Below are 17,291 nucleotides of genomic sequence, written 5' to 3' on the forward strand. Positions count from 1 at the left end.
CCCCTCTTCGTTTGCTACTAAATGATGAGAAATAGCTCAACGGATACGCTTGCTGAAATGTTTTAGGCGGCTCCTGAGATGTGAAGTGTGTCTCCTGGAGGAAAACCACATCACCCCCCGACTTCTTTATTTCCTGGAGAGCCAGGCGTCTCTTCCTATTGTTATGTAGGCCCTTAACATTTAGGGAAACAATTTTTAATGCTTTTTGATGAGACATTTTGTCTAAAGCTTTTGTTGGCCCGTGGGTGGGGTCCCCTCCGGTTTGAGGGGGGGGAGGCTTGAGAGGGAGTCTCGGTAGCGGGAGTTTCCTGCCTTGCAGGGGAATCGGCGTGTATGTTTTCGTTGGAGTAGTGCTAGAGACAAACAGCCAAAATGGAGAGGAGGAGGGGGAGGGTTGGGTGGGGAACCGCTGGGACAGTAACAGCGGGTAGAAGAAGGAGAGAAGAAAGTCGACCCTAATGGGGTCTAAAAGGTTGAAAACTGGTCTAATCTAAGGTGTGGTATAAGACCCTTGGGGGCGGGTCCGGTAACGGTCTCCAGCAGAGGCGGGCTGGGCAGAGACCCTTAACTGTCTACGGTTACACCCGAGCATATTTTCTCTAGGGTATCCTAGTTGAAGAGGCTTCTATGGAACCTATTGCCGGCAGGGCAGATAGGATCTATGCGGCCAACGCCCCATGTCCCTTCGTGTGGGGGAGATTGAAGGGGAGGAACTTCTTTGGATTTCCCATGTAGTGAAGTGTGGGTGAGGTTGGGAGTCCGGGAGGAAGGGGGGGAAGTGGGTAAGGGCTGGTGGGAGTGGGGGGATGAGTTGCTGGTATGAGGGTGGGTGCATAGGGATAGAGGGGGACGAGGGGAGGGAGAAAGGGAGGACCAAAAAGGAAAAGGAAAGATAAAATACGGAAAGGGGAGGGGGGGAGGTGGGTGGGTAGAGGTGGGAGGGTGAGAGGTCAGTTCATGTACATATCCCCCTTTGTTTTCATTTTAGCTAGCATGATACATGCAAAGTACACATTACATTACATATTCCTTGACCACCAGGGTAGGTAGTACCAACATTTTGGAAAAGGCTACACACTCTTGATATCTGGTGGGATAATATTGTTAGGAGTCATCTCCGGGAAGGTAGGATCCTTGTGGAGAGGGAGGGGGAGAGAGGGGGGGTGGGTGGGCATAGGGGCGGAGATACGGCATATGAGTAGTGATTTGATCCGGCAAAAGTGCACCTTTGAGCTCATGTACATAGGAACCGTATGGGTTGTACCACTGTATATCAGCAGAAACAACAGTTTGTCTCAGCCTGTAAGTGAGGCGAGAGTAATAACCTATGCTCCATTCGGAGCGACAACAGTAACGATAGCAACAACAGCAACAACATTTCATGGGGTACTGAATCAAAGGGGGGAATATCTATAACGCTAGCATTGCCCTATCAGAGCTCCAGTGGTCGGGGTTCCGTGGGTGATGGGGAGGGGGCTGGTTATGGGGTAGGGGGGGGGACACATGAGAGAGAGGGGGGTGGAGAGAGGGGAGGGAGGGGTTGGGTGGAGGGAAAAAGGGGGGGGTGGGGGTCCTGGGAGATTGAGGGAAGGAGTCGGTATCTAATCATAATAAACCTTCTAGTGGGGGGTAACACAACAATAGGGTAATAATGGGGGAACCATACTGAATTTAGGGTGGAAGAGAGACTCTAAGAGGGGAATGTATGCAGGTACAACAGTTTTACAGACCCTATCCTTAGACGTTTGTCCACGGAAGGGCGTGGGCGGGTCTGTGAAGTCTTGCGCTGGTGGCATTCTTCCAGGGAGGGAGGGAGGGGGAACCAGGGGTCCGGTGAGAAAGATAGAATGCCTAGGGAGGTCCCCTCGGCCGAGGGGGGGAGCGCCGGGCAAACTTGAACTGGGAGTGACGTGTGACCCTTCGGCTGGAGGTCACTCGGGAGCCCTGGTGTTCTGGTACAAGTATCGCCTCCGGGTTCAGGCGAGGCTTCCGTCGGTGCCGGATGTGAGTCGCGCACCTTGTTGACGTCAGTCATGGCTCGTCAGTAGACCTCGTGGCGCTCCGCGGACGGGGACGTCCTCACCGGGTGCCATTTTGTGGAGGGAGATTGCAGCTCGTTTGAGGGATCCACGTGGGCTGGCAAGGTCGCTCCGGGCGCCATTTTGAGGAAATTTCAGAGCAGGCGATGGTGTTCTCCCCGACGGGAACCGAGGCTTGCTGCGGAAATCCGAAGTTGGCTGCGCGGTGTCGGTCCTCCGATTGTCCTTGGCAAGACTGCTGGATCCGGGAAGGAAGAAGGATACTTCGCGGCTGCGGCTCGGAGGCCTTCCACGTGGGGAGGTAAGGCCGCTTCAGGTGCCATTTTGAAGGGGTTTCGGGGCTGATGGTGGCGTGGACCCGGGCGGGAAGCTGGAATGACTGTGGATCTCTCTTTATCTGTCCCGGGATTGTCTTTGTTCCGCAATCCGCTCCGAGGCTCTCACAGGTTGGTCATCTTTATCCTGGTTTTGGTTACCAGCTGGGTGGGCAGATTGTGGAGGGAATCCACGGGAAGGCCCAGAGCTTTTGCTAGGTGTACCATGTCCTCTGGGTGCCGGATGGTAAGGAATTTACCCTTGTGGGGAATAATCAATTTAAAGGGAAAACCCCATTTATATTTTATTCCTTTCTCGCGGAGGAGTAACGTTAGGGGACGTAGCGCTTTACGTCGATCCACTGTCAGCTTGGAGAGGTCATTATAGACCTGAAGCGGTTCGCTTCGGAACGCGATCGTGTCCCTCCCTCTGCTAGCTCCTATTAGTTTGTATTTGGTGGAGTAGCTGTGGAGTCGCACGATCACGTCCCGCCGACGGTTTGGGTCCTCGGAGCGCGGGCCCAGGGCTCTGTGCGCCCTATCAAGTTCCAAATCCTGGGGATCAAGGTCTGGGCATATGGAGAGGAAGAAATCATTCAGGTATGCTCGTAGATGCGTGGGTAGTACCGCCTCAGGGATGCCGCGGATCCGCAGAATCTGGCGGCGATCCGTTTTCCTTATCTTCCAATCTGTCTCGGAGCGTATTTATTTCTTGGCCCAGGTGTATAATCTCATCATCGGCCTCCGATTGGTGGTGTAAGGCCTCATCCAGTCTGGTTTCCAGTGTGGTAGTGCGTTCCTGCAGACCCTGGATATCATGCCTAATTTCCGCCACCGCGTCCTTTATATTGGCCTGTAATGAACGTTGGAGTTTGGCATGGAGTTCCTCCAGATATTCCTTCGTGATCCTCCCGTCCGGGGAAGGGGGGGTCTCAGTAGGGCTTGCTGTGTCTGAGAGGCCTTGTTTGCCTCTTGGGCCCGAAGCCTGGGCGCCATCTTGCCTTCTACTCCCCGTGTCAGCGGGCTGTTTTGCAGGGGTTGAAGTACTTGCCCACCCCCTGAATCGGTGGATTTTTCCCCTTATTAGCCATGCCACTGGTTTTAGAGGGTCGTCAGGGGCTTTTTTCGGGGGTTTTGCCCGGGGTAAAAAGGCGAAAATCAACGGTTATTCAGGTGGGTCTCTGGAGCTCAGCCTTTACCCGTCTGTCCTGGATGACGTCATCGGCACGCCCCCCACTGTAGGTGTTTTTATTTTTCGCTTCCCTAATGAAAATATACATGGCATTCCTCGCAGCAAAAGAAAATGTTTCATTTCTTGCTACTTTTTCCCGCAGTGGCAAAGAAATATATCGTTTTTTCCTCAGAAAGTTCAACACAATGCAACCTTCCAAAATAGAATTCTGACATCAAGAATTCTGACATCAAGAATTCCGTCTATAGTACATTTGAGTGCACCTGTCCTTTTCTCAGTCTCTGTGTATGCATGGAGCAAGATATAGGCTCATGAATTTAAGAATGAGAGGATATCATGAGACAGCAATCTCCACCTACGGCCATACTACCTTGAAAGCGCCCGATCCCGTCAGATCTCGGAAGCTAAGCAGTGTGAGGCTTGATTAGTACCGGGTTGGGAGACTGCCTGGGAATACCAGGTGCTGTAGGTGTTTTTATTTTTCACTTCCCTAATTAAAATATACATGGCATTCCTCGCAGCAAAAGACAATGTTTTATTTCTTGCTACTTTTTCCCGCAGTGGCAAAGAAAGGAGAAAATTTAAACAACTTACCGTAATTTTCTTTTCCTGGAACCATGGCAGTGGGCACATAGTTACCCTCCCTATGCATGTCTAATGCCTATGTGCCCACTGCCATGGTTCCAGGAAAAGAAAATTACGGTAAGTTGTTTAAATTTTCTCCTTTTCTGATCACCCTGGCAGTGGGCACCATTGGGACATACCCAAGCAGTGCAAATTTTAGGGAGGGATACATCAGAATAGACAACACCAGTTTAATGCCTTATCAGTTTGACCTTTATTACACTTTACACTTATTTCACTACAGTTTCTAACACTCTACGCCCAAAGCTTGCGTCAGCTGATGATTGTACGTCTGTAGTATTTCAAGAATGTATTGAATGAAGACCAGACACCTGCTTTGCATATTTGTCCTGGTGTAGCCTGGGCCTTAAATGCCCATTAAGTAGCCATGGCCCTTGTAGAATGAGCTTTAACGTTCAAAGGTTTATCTTGTCCTTTGCTTTCATAAGCTTTTTTAATACAAGACACAATCCACTGGGAAATTGTTGTCTTTGATGCTGCTTGTCCTTTCTTTGGTCCCTCTGGAATGACGAATAATTTGTCTGACTTTCTGATATCTCGCATCCTTTCCAGGTATACTTTAAGACATCTTACCACGTCTAACTTGTGTAGTCATTCTTCTTTCTAATTTTTTGGTTCTGGACAAATTGACGGAATCACAATTTCTTGATTAATGTGGAACTGTGATACCACCTTTGGCAGGAATTGATGTACTGGTCTGAGAACTGCTTTGTCTTGATGTATGACTAGGAATGGTTCCTTGGCTGATAGAGCCTGTAGTTCTCCCACTCTCCTTGCTGAGGTGATTGCTATCAGAAACGCCATTTTCCATGACAACCATTTTAGGCCTATCTCCTGTATAGGTTCAAACGGAGCTGCTGTTAATACATCCAACACTAGAGACAAGTCCCATGTAGGTACCCTGTTCTAGATTTGAGGTTTTAACCTTTTAACTGCTTGAAAAAACCTGATTATCAATCTTTCCATTGCCAGATTTCTTTCCAACAAAGCTGATAGTGCAGACACCTGTACTTTCAATGAGCTGAGACTGAGACCTTTCTCAAATTCTTTATGCAGGAACTCCACTATAGATACAATTCTTGGTGAAAGGAAATTTTGTTTCTCTTTTTCACACCAATCGCAAAAGCAAAGCCCGATTCTATGGTATACTCTTGATGTGGAACTTTTCCTTGCTTGTAACAGGGTTTGAATTTTTTTGTCTGAACAACCTTTCTGTCTCAATGTTTACCGCTCAATCGCCATGCCGTCAAAGCCCATTGTTTGGCATTCGGATGACATATTGGCCCTTGTCGCATCAGCCCTTTGCGATCTGGTATGTGCCATGGTGTATCTACTGCCATATTTACCAAGTGTGTAAACCAAAGCCTTCTTTGCCAGTATGGTGCTATGAATATCACCTCTGCTTGGTCTTCCCTGATTTTCCTGATTGTTTCCGGAATTAGGGGAATTGGAGGGAACAGGTATACCAACTTGAAGTGCCATTTGAAACTGAGAACATCTGTACCTTGTGCGCTTGGATGAAACGGTCTGGCACAGTAGTTCCTTACCTTGCGGTTTTGGTGTGTCGCCATGAGATCTATGTCTGGCTGACCCCATCGCTCTACCAGTTCTTGAAACACCTGTGGATATAATGCCCATTCTCCTGGGTGTATGATGTTCCGACTTAGAAAGTCTGCTGTGACATTTTCTAGTCCTGGGATATGTATGGCTGTAATTTCCGACAAGTGGCAGAGGATTTCTGCTGTGAGGTTCATCAGCTTTCTGCTCTAAGGCCCTTTGTACTGTTTTTAATTCCAGCAGATTTGATGGAAGATGCTTTTCCTGGTTTGTCCAGGTTCCTTGCACCAATGTTTCTCCCCTCTGGACACCCCAACCTGTGTTGCTCGCATCTGTTGTAATTCTTACCCAGTGCACTGGGTGTAGTGTTTGTCCTTTTTCCAGGTTTCGGGTATCTTCCCACCACTTTAGTTCCTGTTTTGTGTGTGGGTGTAACAAGATTCTTTGTCTTGTCTCCTTGTGATTCCCGTTCCATTGTTGCCGAAAATTGTTTTGCAGTGGTCTCATATGTATTGCTGCCCATTTTCTGACGCTTAATGTTGAAGCGAATTTCCCTAGGAGCTTCATGCATTCTTCTGCTGAAGTCCTGGTAGCTTTCCTGAGATTCTTTGTTGCATGGCTATGCCTTGCCTCTTTGCGTCTGGTAGTCTCACTTCTCCTTTTGCTGTATCAAATTCTACCCCCAGAAATCTTAACAGCTGAGTGAGCATGAGATGGCTCTTGTTTCTGTTTATTAACCAACCGTGGTGTTCCAGGAAGGTTATTACCATCTTCAGGTCTTGCTGGAGTTTCTCCAGACTCATTGATTTTACCAGGATGTCGTCCAAGTATGGGTATATTTCTACCCCTCTTCTCTCATTTTTGCCACTAGAGGGGCTAGAACCTTTGTAAATGTCCTTGGGGAAGTCGCCAGACCAAATGGCAGTGCTGTGTACTGATAATGATCTTGATTTACTGTAAACCTTAGGCATCTTTGGTGTCCCTTTGCTATGGGCACATGTAGATAAGCATCTTTTAATTCTATTGCCACCATCCAGTCTCCTGGTTGTACCTCTTGAATAATCAGGTTCAACGACACCATCTTGAATTTTCTTATTTTCAAGAATAAATTCACACTTCTTAGGTCTAGAATTGCTCTGTACTCCCCTGTAGGTTTCTTTACTAGAAAATTCCTCTTCCTGAGGTACCTTCTTTATTACTTCTGCTTGTAATAATTTCTTTAAAGCCGAATTCATCTGCCTTCTTTTTTCCTTGGACTGTATCCATGTTAAGAACATATTTCTTCTTGGCATCTCTCTGAATTCTATACTGTACCCCTGACGAATGGTCTGTAATACCCAATTGTCCTGTATTGTTTGGGCCCATGTTGCAGAAAACTGCTTCAGTCGCCCTCCTACTGGCAACTGTCACGAAAAAAACGGTTCTGGCCGCCCCTGCATGTTGTTTGTCTTGGAGATGACCTGCCAGGTCTATATGCCTTGCTTCCTTATATTGGTTTCTATTAGCCTGTTGGAAACTGAATCTTCTGCTTTTCTTGAGGTAAAAAATGCTCTTACCTCCTGATGCTTTTGCTATTATTGCATCCAGTTTGTTACCGAAGAGGAACTCACCTTCAATGGTAATCCACACAAGTTGTTCTTTGATGCTGTGTCAGCCATCCACTGTCTGAGCCATAAAGCCCTTCTTGCTGATACCGCCAGCACCATAGATTTGGCTGCTCATTTTACTTCGGACAGTGCTTTAAGAATTGCACTTCTTCCCACACCTTTGTATATTGCTTCTTCATGTTGGCAATCCACACTCGCATAGCCCTTGCTGCTGACTTATTTGCTATGGCAGGTTTGAGGATGTTCCTGCGGTAACATATGCTTTCTTCCATACGTATCCATCTTCCTATCCATAGCGTCTTCCAATGACGCAAGTTCCTCTATTGGAATTGTGGTCTTTCCTACTATTCTGGAAATAGCAGTATCCACCTTTGGGCTGACATCCCAAAATTTTACCTCCTCTTGTGGGAATGGATACATCTTCCCAAACCTTTTAGGCGTAAATACTCTGGCGTCTGGTTGCGCCAACTCCACCTGAATGAGGTCCTTAATTACTTGATGGATAGTAAAGACTCTATCTTTATAAAGCAGCAGCAGCAGCAGCAGACCGCTTAGCTTGTAAACAGTAGGCCAGTACAGAAACTCTTGAAGCAGCCAGGACACTCTTTGTCTCGCCCCAAAAAGTTTATCTTTTTTTGTGGGTTAACTCCTCAGTGTCTTCCAGTTCCAAAGCCTGTATCATGGCTTTGATGAGTGGATCCACCCTTTCTACATCAAATTCAGATTCCTTCCTGAATATCTTGATCTGATGAATCCATTTCACTCTCTGACACATGAAAACAATCAATTTCAGACCCATATGATGAAAAACCTTTCCCCTTATCCAGACTGGTCTGGGATCTAGATCTTTCCTGCGCAGGGTTAACAGCTTGCTGGACAGCCGCATCAACACTCTGTTTAACAGCCTCCTTCATCAATAAGGAAAGTGCTCATTTGTTCATTGGTATCACCTGCAGGTGTCTTAAGACAATCTTCACATAATTACTTCCCTATTAGGGCTGGTTTCTCACAAGCTGAACACCATTTAGTTTTCTTAGCAACCTTTCATTTATGTTGCAGGGATACCCCCGTCCCTTTTGAAGATCCCGCTTCTGGGAGGGTAACCACCGAACTAATTTATAAAAACAAAATAAATACTAAACATACACCCTAATGTATATATACCATCTCTCTTTCCCATGTAGAACTAAAACTAAGGACTCACCTTGCCTTGGGAACTGAAGTTTTGGGTGTTTCCATTTTTTAATCCATATCCAGCACTTGGCTTCTCCCTGCTGAGCGTTCCATGCTGCAGCTTTCACTCACACATACACACAGTGTGGTCGTCGCTTCTCTGACGTCATCAAGTGCTCGTGCACGGCTCGCGTGTCTGTGCACGCATCTGCCGGCCGGCCGTGACACACGCGCTCTCGAGCGGCCGCGTGCACTGTACCCTTTTACCGCAGTATTTCAGATACTCACGCGGTCAATATGAACCTCCTTCGGTTCGCAGCAGAGTTCCTGGGGTAGTTTACCGCCGCGTCCCAGACGCTAGCGCGGTCAATTGAGCCTTCCTCCACTCGCAGCTATGGCTGCTCCCCCCTCCGCGTGTAGCGGGCTGCTGGGTACTTTACCGCAGCATACCAGACGCTAATGCGTGAGTCTGGGCCTCCAAGGCTCCCAGCTGCAGCTGCTGTGCGCCTTCGATTGGTCCTGGGGCTTTGCACCTAAGCTTCCCCGCCCGCGGCTGCTCCCCCCCCCCAACCAGGGGCTCCCCCGACTCTAAGGGGTCTCCGTCTTGCCACCCGTAGGGCGCGTCGCCCGGAGCTTCAGGGCAGAGAGGCTGAGACCCTGGATATCTGCACAAGGTGCAGTAGGTGAGTCCTGTTAGAAAATAACAAATCCTACTCCTAGCTGTGAGGACAGGAAAAAGACTAAGGTGCAGGTAGAGGGAGGGGCCTTATATGGCCTACCTGCAAAAGTCTATTTCCTGTCCTACCTAGAGTGAGAAAGGATTAACCCAATGGTGCCCACTGCCAGGGTGATCAGGAAAAATTACTTGTTCCTCCCTGACCACATTCCGTGAAATGTTTGGAAATAGGATGATTGGTGTCTTTCAATCTTATGAGCCTCAAGTGCTCTAACATCCTGACCTTAAGGGCTCCAGTCGTTCTACCCACATATCTCTTGCCGCAACCACATGTTATGAGATAAACAACAAATTGACTTTTACAATTTATAAAACTGTTGATCTTAAATTCCTTATTTTTTACTTTATTCACATCATGTGGCTGCGGCAAGGCATACTGTAGAAAACGTTTTGCCGGCTTCATGTGTTTGCATACACTACAAGAGCCACATTTAAAGGAACCCCTGGTGATAAATCGTTTTGTAGACCCAGAAGTATTAAGTTCACTTGGTGAGACATAAGATCCAATTGTTCTCGCTCTACGGTATACAAAAGTAGGACCAGGTTCAACATATTTTTTAAGGACAGGGTTCATGGATAGGACATTCCAATGTTTTGAAATTATAGAGTTAATTTTTCCACTTTGTTTATTAAACTGTGAAATAAAAAGAGGACATTTATTTTTAGACTTTACCAATCCATGTGTACCCTGTTTATTAACAATGGTCTCAGTATTGCCAAGGCGAGAATCCCCAATTGAATGTGCGGGCAACAATGATGCCCTCTCTGTTTGTACTGCATTATTGAAAGCAATTGCTATATGGGATTTAGGATATCCCCTTTCCAAAAACCTCTTCGTCAGTTCCTCAGACTGAGAAAGAAAACCACTAAATGTGGAGCAGTTTCTTCTCAGTCTGAGGAACTGTCCCTTGGGTATGGCTTTTATAATATGAGATGGATGGCAGCTGTCCGCCCTAAGAAATGTATTTCTTGCGTTTAACTTCCTACACACATCTGTTTGGATTTTTTTTATCTATACACTGGCGACACACTTTATTCGAGCTCGGCTAGTTCCACGAATTCGGGTATACCCGGGTGTATTGAGGTTTGTGACTGTTTTCTGCCCGAGTGCATTGAGGTATTTTCCAGGCAGGGATTGAAGCATTTTATTCCCGCTGGCTGCAATACTGCACAGTATATATATATATACTGCATTACAATTCATGAATTTATGCCATCTGGTAGACACGCGAAGCATTGCAACCTATTAAATCCTAATCATTATCATTTAACAGATCAGCCGCCCGTCAGCCAGGCATGAACCCAGGCTGGGAAGGCAAACGCAACGGGGTTTGTCAGAGGTGAGGAGCGGCGCATTCCAGGTATCTGCCAGGTACATACTGGGTATTTGCTCGAATAAAGTGTGTCGGTGCAGTATCTACAAATAATTGTAGATCCAGAAATTCAATGTGATGAAAATGAAAATTTAGTGTAAATTTTAAGTTGTAAATATTGTCATTAAGATAGGATACAAAAGCGTGAAGTATAGTGACATCCCCTTTCCAGATAATAATTAAGTCATCCACAAACCTTTTATAAAAAACAATATTGTGACGAAAAGAATTTGTGCTTGAATATATAGAGTGCTTCCCACCACCCCATAAATAAGTTTGCAAAAGAAGGAGCAAAACTTGTGCCCATAGCAGTGCCAATTAATTGTAAATAAAACTTATTGTTAAATGTGAAAAAGTTGTGCGTGAGTAAAAAATGAATAGCGTCCAAAATAAAAGCCGACTGAAAGATTGAAATTTCTGGTATCTCAATAAATTGGCGGACAGCTGCCATCCCATGATCATGTTGTATAACTGAATACAGAGAGGTAACATCAAGTGTTACCCACAAGTAATGGTTGCCCCAATTAACATTTTTGATCTGATCAAGAAGATCACCAGAGTCCCGTATAAATGAGGGAAACTTCCTAACAAATGGCTGAAGAAAACCATTCACATATCTTGACAGACCATCTCCCAAAGATCCAATGCTGGAGACAATTGGACGACCCGAAGGGTTGACCAATGTCTTGTGGATCTTTGGGAGATGGTGGAAGATAGGGATAATGGGATGTGATGGTCTAATGTATTTAACCTCTTCCTTGGATAAAACTTCCATAATAACACCTGAGTCAACCAGTTCAGTAAGGACATCCAAGAAGTGAGGAGTGGGATCGGCGGGTAGTACACGATAGGACCGGCCATCATCCAGTTGGCGTAAAGCCTCCCTGATGTAACCGTCTCTACCCTGCTCCGTCATCGCGCATGCGCAGAGCGACTCAGTGCCGATCTAAGGGCAAAGCAAGTCTCACAGGCAGTGTGGCCATCTTGGTTAAGGGCAAGTCATAGAAAATCACTGCCCCACTAATACAATACATCCCTACGACGCATACATGCAGTGCTAATCACTGCGCATGCGCATTGCGACGAGGCAAACATCAACAATGCTGAATATCTCTTATTTATCCCATATGTGTCAGTATAAGTTGGAAGTTATTATGTTTTTCTCAATTTTCCTATTATAGAATGTTTTTTCTCTCTATCTTCTATATTTCTTAACGTTTGTATTTCAGCATTGTTGATGTTTGCCTCGTCGCAATGCGCATGCGCAGTGATTAGCACTGCATGTATGCGTCGTAGGGATGTATTGTATTAGTGGGGCAGTGATTTTCTATGACTTGCCCTTAACCAAGATGGCCACACTGCCTGTGAGACTTGCTTTGCCCTTAGATCGGCACTGAGTCGCTCTGCGCATGCGCGATGACGCGCGTAGCGTCATGTCATCAGGTTCCGTTTTTTGGCGCGAAACGGCCCACAGGTAAGAGGGTATATAATGGATGTTATTACATTGTGTTTTATCCTTGAAAAATAACGCTGTGACGTTCGAAACGCGTTGGATGGGTCTTTTGTCACATTAAAGTGCCCTTTTAATAATTTTTTGTTTTGGGTCCTTCCTGCTCCTTTTGTGCTGGTGCTTTGGTCTCCCTTTTCCTGGGTACTTGATTGAACAGAACAAGTTGCAAAATAAATTGTTATTTATTTCCTTAACTAGCTGAGAGACCCGGCGGTGCCCGTGAGTTAAATTTCCCGCTAGGAGGAGGGGGAGGGGGGAGAGCAGACGGGAGGGTGGGGGGAGAGCGGACGGGAGGGTGGGGGGAGCGGACGGGAGGGTGGGGGGAGCGCGGAGGGGAGGTTGGGGGGAGAGCGGAGGGGAGGTTGGGGGGAGAGCGGAGGGGAGGTTGGGGGGAGAGCGGAGGGGAGGGTGGGGGGTGTCACGCTGCGCTCACCACAAACAGGACGGAAGACCGCGGGGCTGAGGTGGGGATTGATAGGCACCGACCCACAACCACGCAGTCCTGTCCGGAATGCGTAGTCCTAGTCGTACCGCGTCGTAGGGTTGGAGAGGTCAGGGTAGTCAGGGTACTTGCCGTGTTCCAGGGTTGGAGAGTCCGGGTAGGTAGAGTTTCGTAGCCAAGGTCCTGGGTAATAGAAGGTAGAGTAGTCGAGTAACGAAGCCGGGGTCAAAGTGCTGGAGAGTGTAGAAATCCAAGTAACAGGCAGGGTCAAACAGGTCAGACAAAGTTCAAGACAAAACTAGACAGCAGCGGTGAGCACAATGCATAAACAGGAGTTTATGCTCAGCAATCAAGGACAGGCAGAAGCAGGTATATATGTGGGAAGGGTCCAATTACCTTGCAGGGGTGTGTACTGATCCACCAATGGTGTCAGAGAGACACTGATCAAAAACAGCTTGCAATTAGGCTTTCCTGATGCTAGGTCTGGTTGCCGGGCAACCCGCGCGCGTGCGCGATGCGCGTCGCGACGACGTCATGCGGTTTACTCAGCAAGTCTCCGCCTGTGGGAGGCTCCAGCAGCTCCCTCACGTTCTCCTGCTTCCTGGTTGCCGAGCAACCCGTGCGCGTGCGCAATGCGTCTCGCGGAGCTCCGCCATCACGCCGCTGCGCCTGCACTGCCCTGGCAGTGCGTGGGCGCATGACTCTGCCCCGTGGTGCTTCCCTGAGTCGGTCTCCGCGCGGATCAGAGGCAAGTGTGACAGGGGGAGAGCGGAGGGGAGGGTGGGGGGAGAGCGGAGGGGAGGGTGGGGGGAGAGCGGAGGGGAGGGTGGGGGGAGAGCGGAGGGGAGGGTGGGGGGAGAGCGGGCGGGAGGGTGGGGGGAGAGCGGGCGGGAGGGTGGGGGAGAGCGGACGGGAGGGGGGCAGTGGACAGGATGAGGGGGGGGGACAGTGGACAGGAGGAGGGGGGGACAGTGGACAGGAGGGGGGGAAGTGGACAGGAGGGGGGGGACAGAGGACAGGAGGGGGGGGACAGTGAACAGGAGGGGGGGGACAGTGAACAGGAGGGGGGGGAAGTGGACAGGAGGGGGGGAAGTGGACAGGAGGGGGGGGATAGTGGACAGGAGGGGGGGACAGTGGACAGGAGGGGGGACAGTGGACAGGAGGGGGGGCAGTGGACAGGAGGGGGGGTTAGTGGACAGAGGGGGACAGTGGACAGAGGGGGACAGTGGACAGAGGGGGGGGGACAGTGGACAGGAGGGGGGTTAGTGGACAGAGGGGGGCAGTGGACAGAGGGGGGCAGTGGACAGAGGGGGGGCAGTGGACAGGAGGGGGGGCAGTGGACAGGAGGGGGGACGACAGTGGACAGGAGGGGACGACAGTGTACAGGAGGGGGGGTGGACAGTGGACAGGAGGGGGGGTGGACAGGAGGGGGGAACAGTGGACAGGAGGGGGGTGGTTTGGTTAAAATTTCCGGGTCTCTCCTCTCCACTCTCCCTGTATGTTTCTTCGCTCCCCTCTCTCTCTCCGCTCCTGCCCCCCCATGTGACACACACACACAGTGTCACACACACACAGTGAGACACACACAGTGTCACACACACACACAGTGTCACACACATACACAGTGAGACACACACACACGTCACCTCTCCTTCCGTGCGCCATCTTAGTTAGTCCGCGAGGGAGGAAGGGGGTCCTTCCGGGCGCCGCCATCTTAGGTGGCCGCGTGTCCCCCCCGCCGGGGAGGGAGGTGAGTGGAGCAGGAGGGAGTGGAGCGGGAGGGAGGTGAGTGGAGCGGGAGGTGAGTGGCACGGGAGGGAGTGGAGCGGGAGGGAGTGGGAGGGGAGTGGAGCGGGAGGTGAGTGGCACGGGAGGGAGTGGGAGGGGAGTGGAGCGGGAGGTGAATGGAGCGGGAGGGGAGTGGAGCGGGAGGGAGTGGAGCGGGAGGGAAGTGAGTGGAGCAGGAGAGGTGAGTGGAGCGGGAGGTAGGTGAGTGGAGCTCCGGGGAGGGAGGTGAGTGGAGCTCCGGGGAGGGAGGTGAGTGTGATGGGGGGGAGAGAGGACAGAGAGAGTGTATGTGTGGCCGAGGGGGAAGAGAGAGGTGTGTGTGTGTGTGTGTCGTCACTCCGCCTCAAGTCAATGAGAGGTGCGGGGGCGGGAGGCCCAAGGGACCAATGAGATTTCCCCTAGGGACACAGGAAGATGCAGACAGGTATACAGTGCTTTCACTAATATATAATAAGATCGACAAACACACGACATCTGCAGAATACACTTAAAACAACACTCACTGGGATAAGGAAATGAAAGAAATTGTCCTTGGAACGAAAGAAATTGTCCTTTGCTTGCCAGTGCAAGAAATGCAGCCTTGGTTTTAAAAGTCCTGTGGTTATGTGGTTGTTAACCCCTTCACTCCTGGACTGGTTGCTGCTGTACTGGAACAAAGTCTTGCATCTTTACATCATGGATTAAAATTCAAGAATCAAACTGGGAATAATTGGGAAGCCACATTTATAGACTGCCCAAAGCTATCTTTAACATTTGGATCCAATCCCCTCGTGGGAACAAAAAAAACCCACAAATAGCCAAGTGACCCACAGTTCATAAGACCAGTCAAAAGGGCTGTCCGGTGGGCAGGGTGCATGGGTCAGATTGACACGCATGCCACTTAGCATACCTGGACTACACCCATAACTTGGGGCCCCTAAGTCTGATTTTTGACTTAAATGCATCTTGTCTTTTACCCTCGCAGACAGGAAATGGCCTGCACATGGGGAATAAAAATGGCAGGGACAGGGCAACAACAGTAATGCATGGCAAATCAGGTATTAACCCTTTCCTCCCCGTCACACCTCCCCCACTCAAGACGCAGGGACTGCCCTGACCACCCCATCCGGTGGCTGGGCTGACCTGCCAGCTCTTGAAGTTAGTAAGTCCTGAGGGCTGTCCTGGCGGGAAAGGCCATCAGCATTACCATGCTCACTTCCCTTGTGCTGGATGGTGAAGTTCCACTCCTGTAAGGCAAGACTCCAGCTCAAAAGTTTAGCATTTCCCCCCCCCCCCCCGACACCCTCTGTAACCAACTCAAAGGATTGTGGTCAGTTATTACTGTGAAATGTCTGCCATACAAATAAGGCTGTAACTTCTTTAGAGCCCACACTATGGCCAGACACTCCTTCTCAATGGTGGCACCTCACTGGGCAGCAGTTTGCGGCTTAGATATACTACCGGGTGCTCATCGCCCTCCTCCTCCACTTGGCTGAGCCAATGTGCCCACTTTGGCAGCTCCAATGCCAAAGTCTGAGGCATCAGTCTGCACCAGGAACTTTTTTGCATAGTCTGGAGCAGCAAGTATAGGAGCGCTGGCTAGTGCAGTCTTTAATGCCTGAACGAGACCTCACAGGTAGGAGACCAGACTACCAGCACAGACTGTCGCTTCTAAGCCAAGTCAGTCAGGGATTTGGCAATGGCGCTATACTGAGGGACAAACTTGCTGTAGTAGCCTGCGGTGCCTTGGAAAGCCATGACTTGCTATTTGGTTTTGGGAACGGGCCACTGCACTATAGCATCCACCTTAGCTGGTTCTGGCTTAAAATGCTCGCCACCCACTCTGTGCCCTAGGTACAATACCTCTGCCATCCCTACTAAGCACTTGGTGGGTTTCAACGTGAGTCCCGCTTCCCTAATCCTGGCTAGCACCGCAGCTACATGCACTAAGTGTGAGTCCCACGAATTACTAAAGACAGCAATGTCGTCCAGGTATGCCCTTGCAAACCCTTGCATACCTTTCAGCAAGCGATTCACCAGGCGTTGAAAGGTAGCCGGTACATTTTTCATCCTGAATGGCATCACTAGCAATTCATAGAGACCACTTGGGGTAATAAATGCAGACTTCTCTCTAGCCTCCTGGGGCAAAGGGATCTGCCAGTATCCTTTACTGAGATCCATAGTCGGCAGATACCTTGCCCCCGCGAGTTCATCTAACAACTCATCGATGCGAACCTGGGGTGGCATCTGACACCGTGCCCGCATTGAGCTGCCGGTTGTCCACACAGAACCGGGTGGTTCCGTCCTTCTTAGGCACCTGGACTACCGGACAAGCCCAAGGGCTCTGGGAGGGTACAATTACCTCTAGGGCCAGCATCTCTTCTACCTCCCTCTCTATACTTCCCTTCACCTCTGCTGACACTATATGCGTGCTTATGCTGGGGTCTCAGATCCTGTCAGCACTGGGTGTTCTGCAATGTGTGTCTTCCCTGGCTTGTCTGAAAAAAGAGCCCTATACTTCTCTAGCATAACCCTGGCTTCTGCTCTCTGCCTGACACTCAGCTGAGTCCCTATCTCCACCTGCTCTATGGTACCTCCCTGCCTAGCCTCCCCCAGGAGATCAGGCAGAGCATTGCTCGCCGGATCCCCCATCGGTGGGCTGCAAATGGCCAGCACCGACGCCACACTCGGTGCTATGTACTCCTTCAGCATGTTAATGTGATAAGTCTTATTTCTCCCTGTCTCAGCACCTACCTGTACAACATAGTTGCACTCGTTCATCTTTCGCAGTACCGGATACGGTCCCGACCAGGCAACCATTAATTTGTTCTCCCGAATGGGCTTGACAACAAGTACCTGCTGTCCGGGGATGAACTCTCTGCTACGGGCATTCTGATCATACCAAGTCTTCTGCTTGGTCTGAGCAGCCCTAAGGT

The 17,291-nt window shown here is 49.5% G+C and overlaps 1 non-coding gene across 1 annotated transcript; it reads left to right on the top strand.

The window, feature by feature from the left end:
• Positions 1-3,898: 3,898 nt before the first annotated feature.
• Positions 3,899-4,017, top strand: LOC142500562 (5S ribosomal RNA). Its single transcript, XR_012803108.1, has one exon. It is a non-coding gene; the product is annotated as a 5S ribosomal RNA (ribosomal RNA).
• The last annotated feature ends 13,274 nt before the right edge of the window (positions 4,018-17,291 follow it).

This window comes from Ascaphus truei, chromosome 7, assembly GCF_040206685.1.
Source record: "Ascaphus truei isolate aAscTru1 chromosome 7, aAscTru1.hap1, whole genome shotgun sequence".
NCBI lineage: Eukaryota > Metazoa > Chordata > Amphibia > Anura > Ascaphidae > Ascaphus > Ascaphus truei.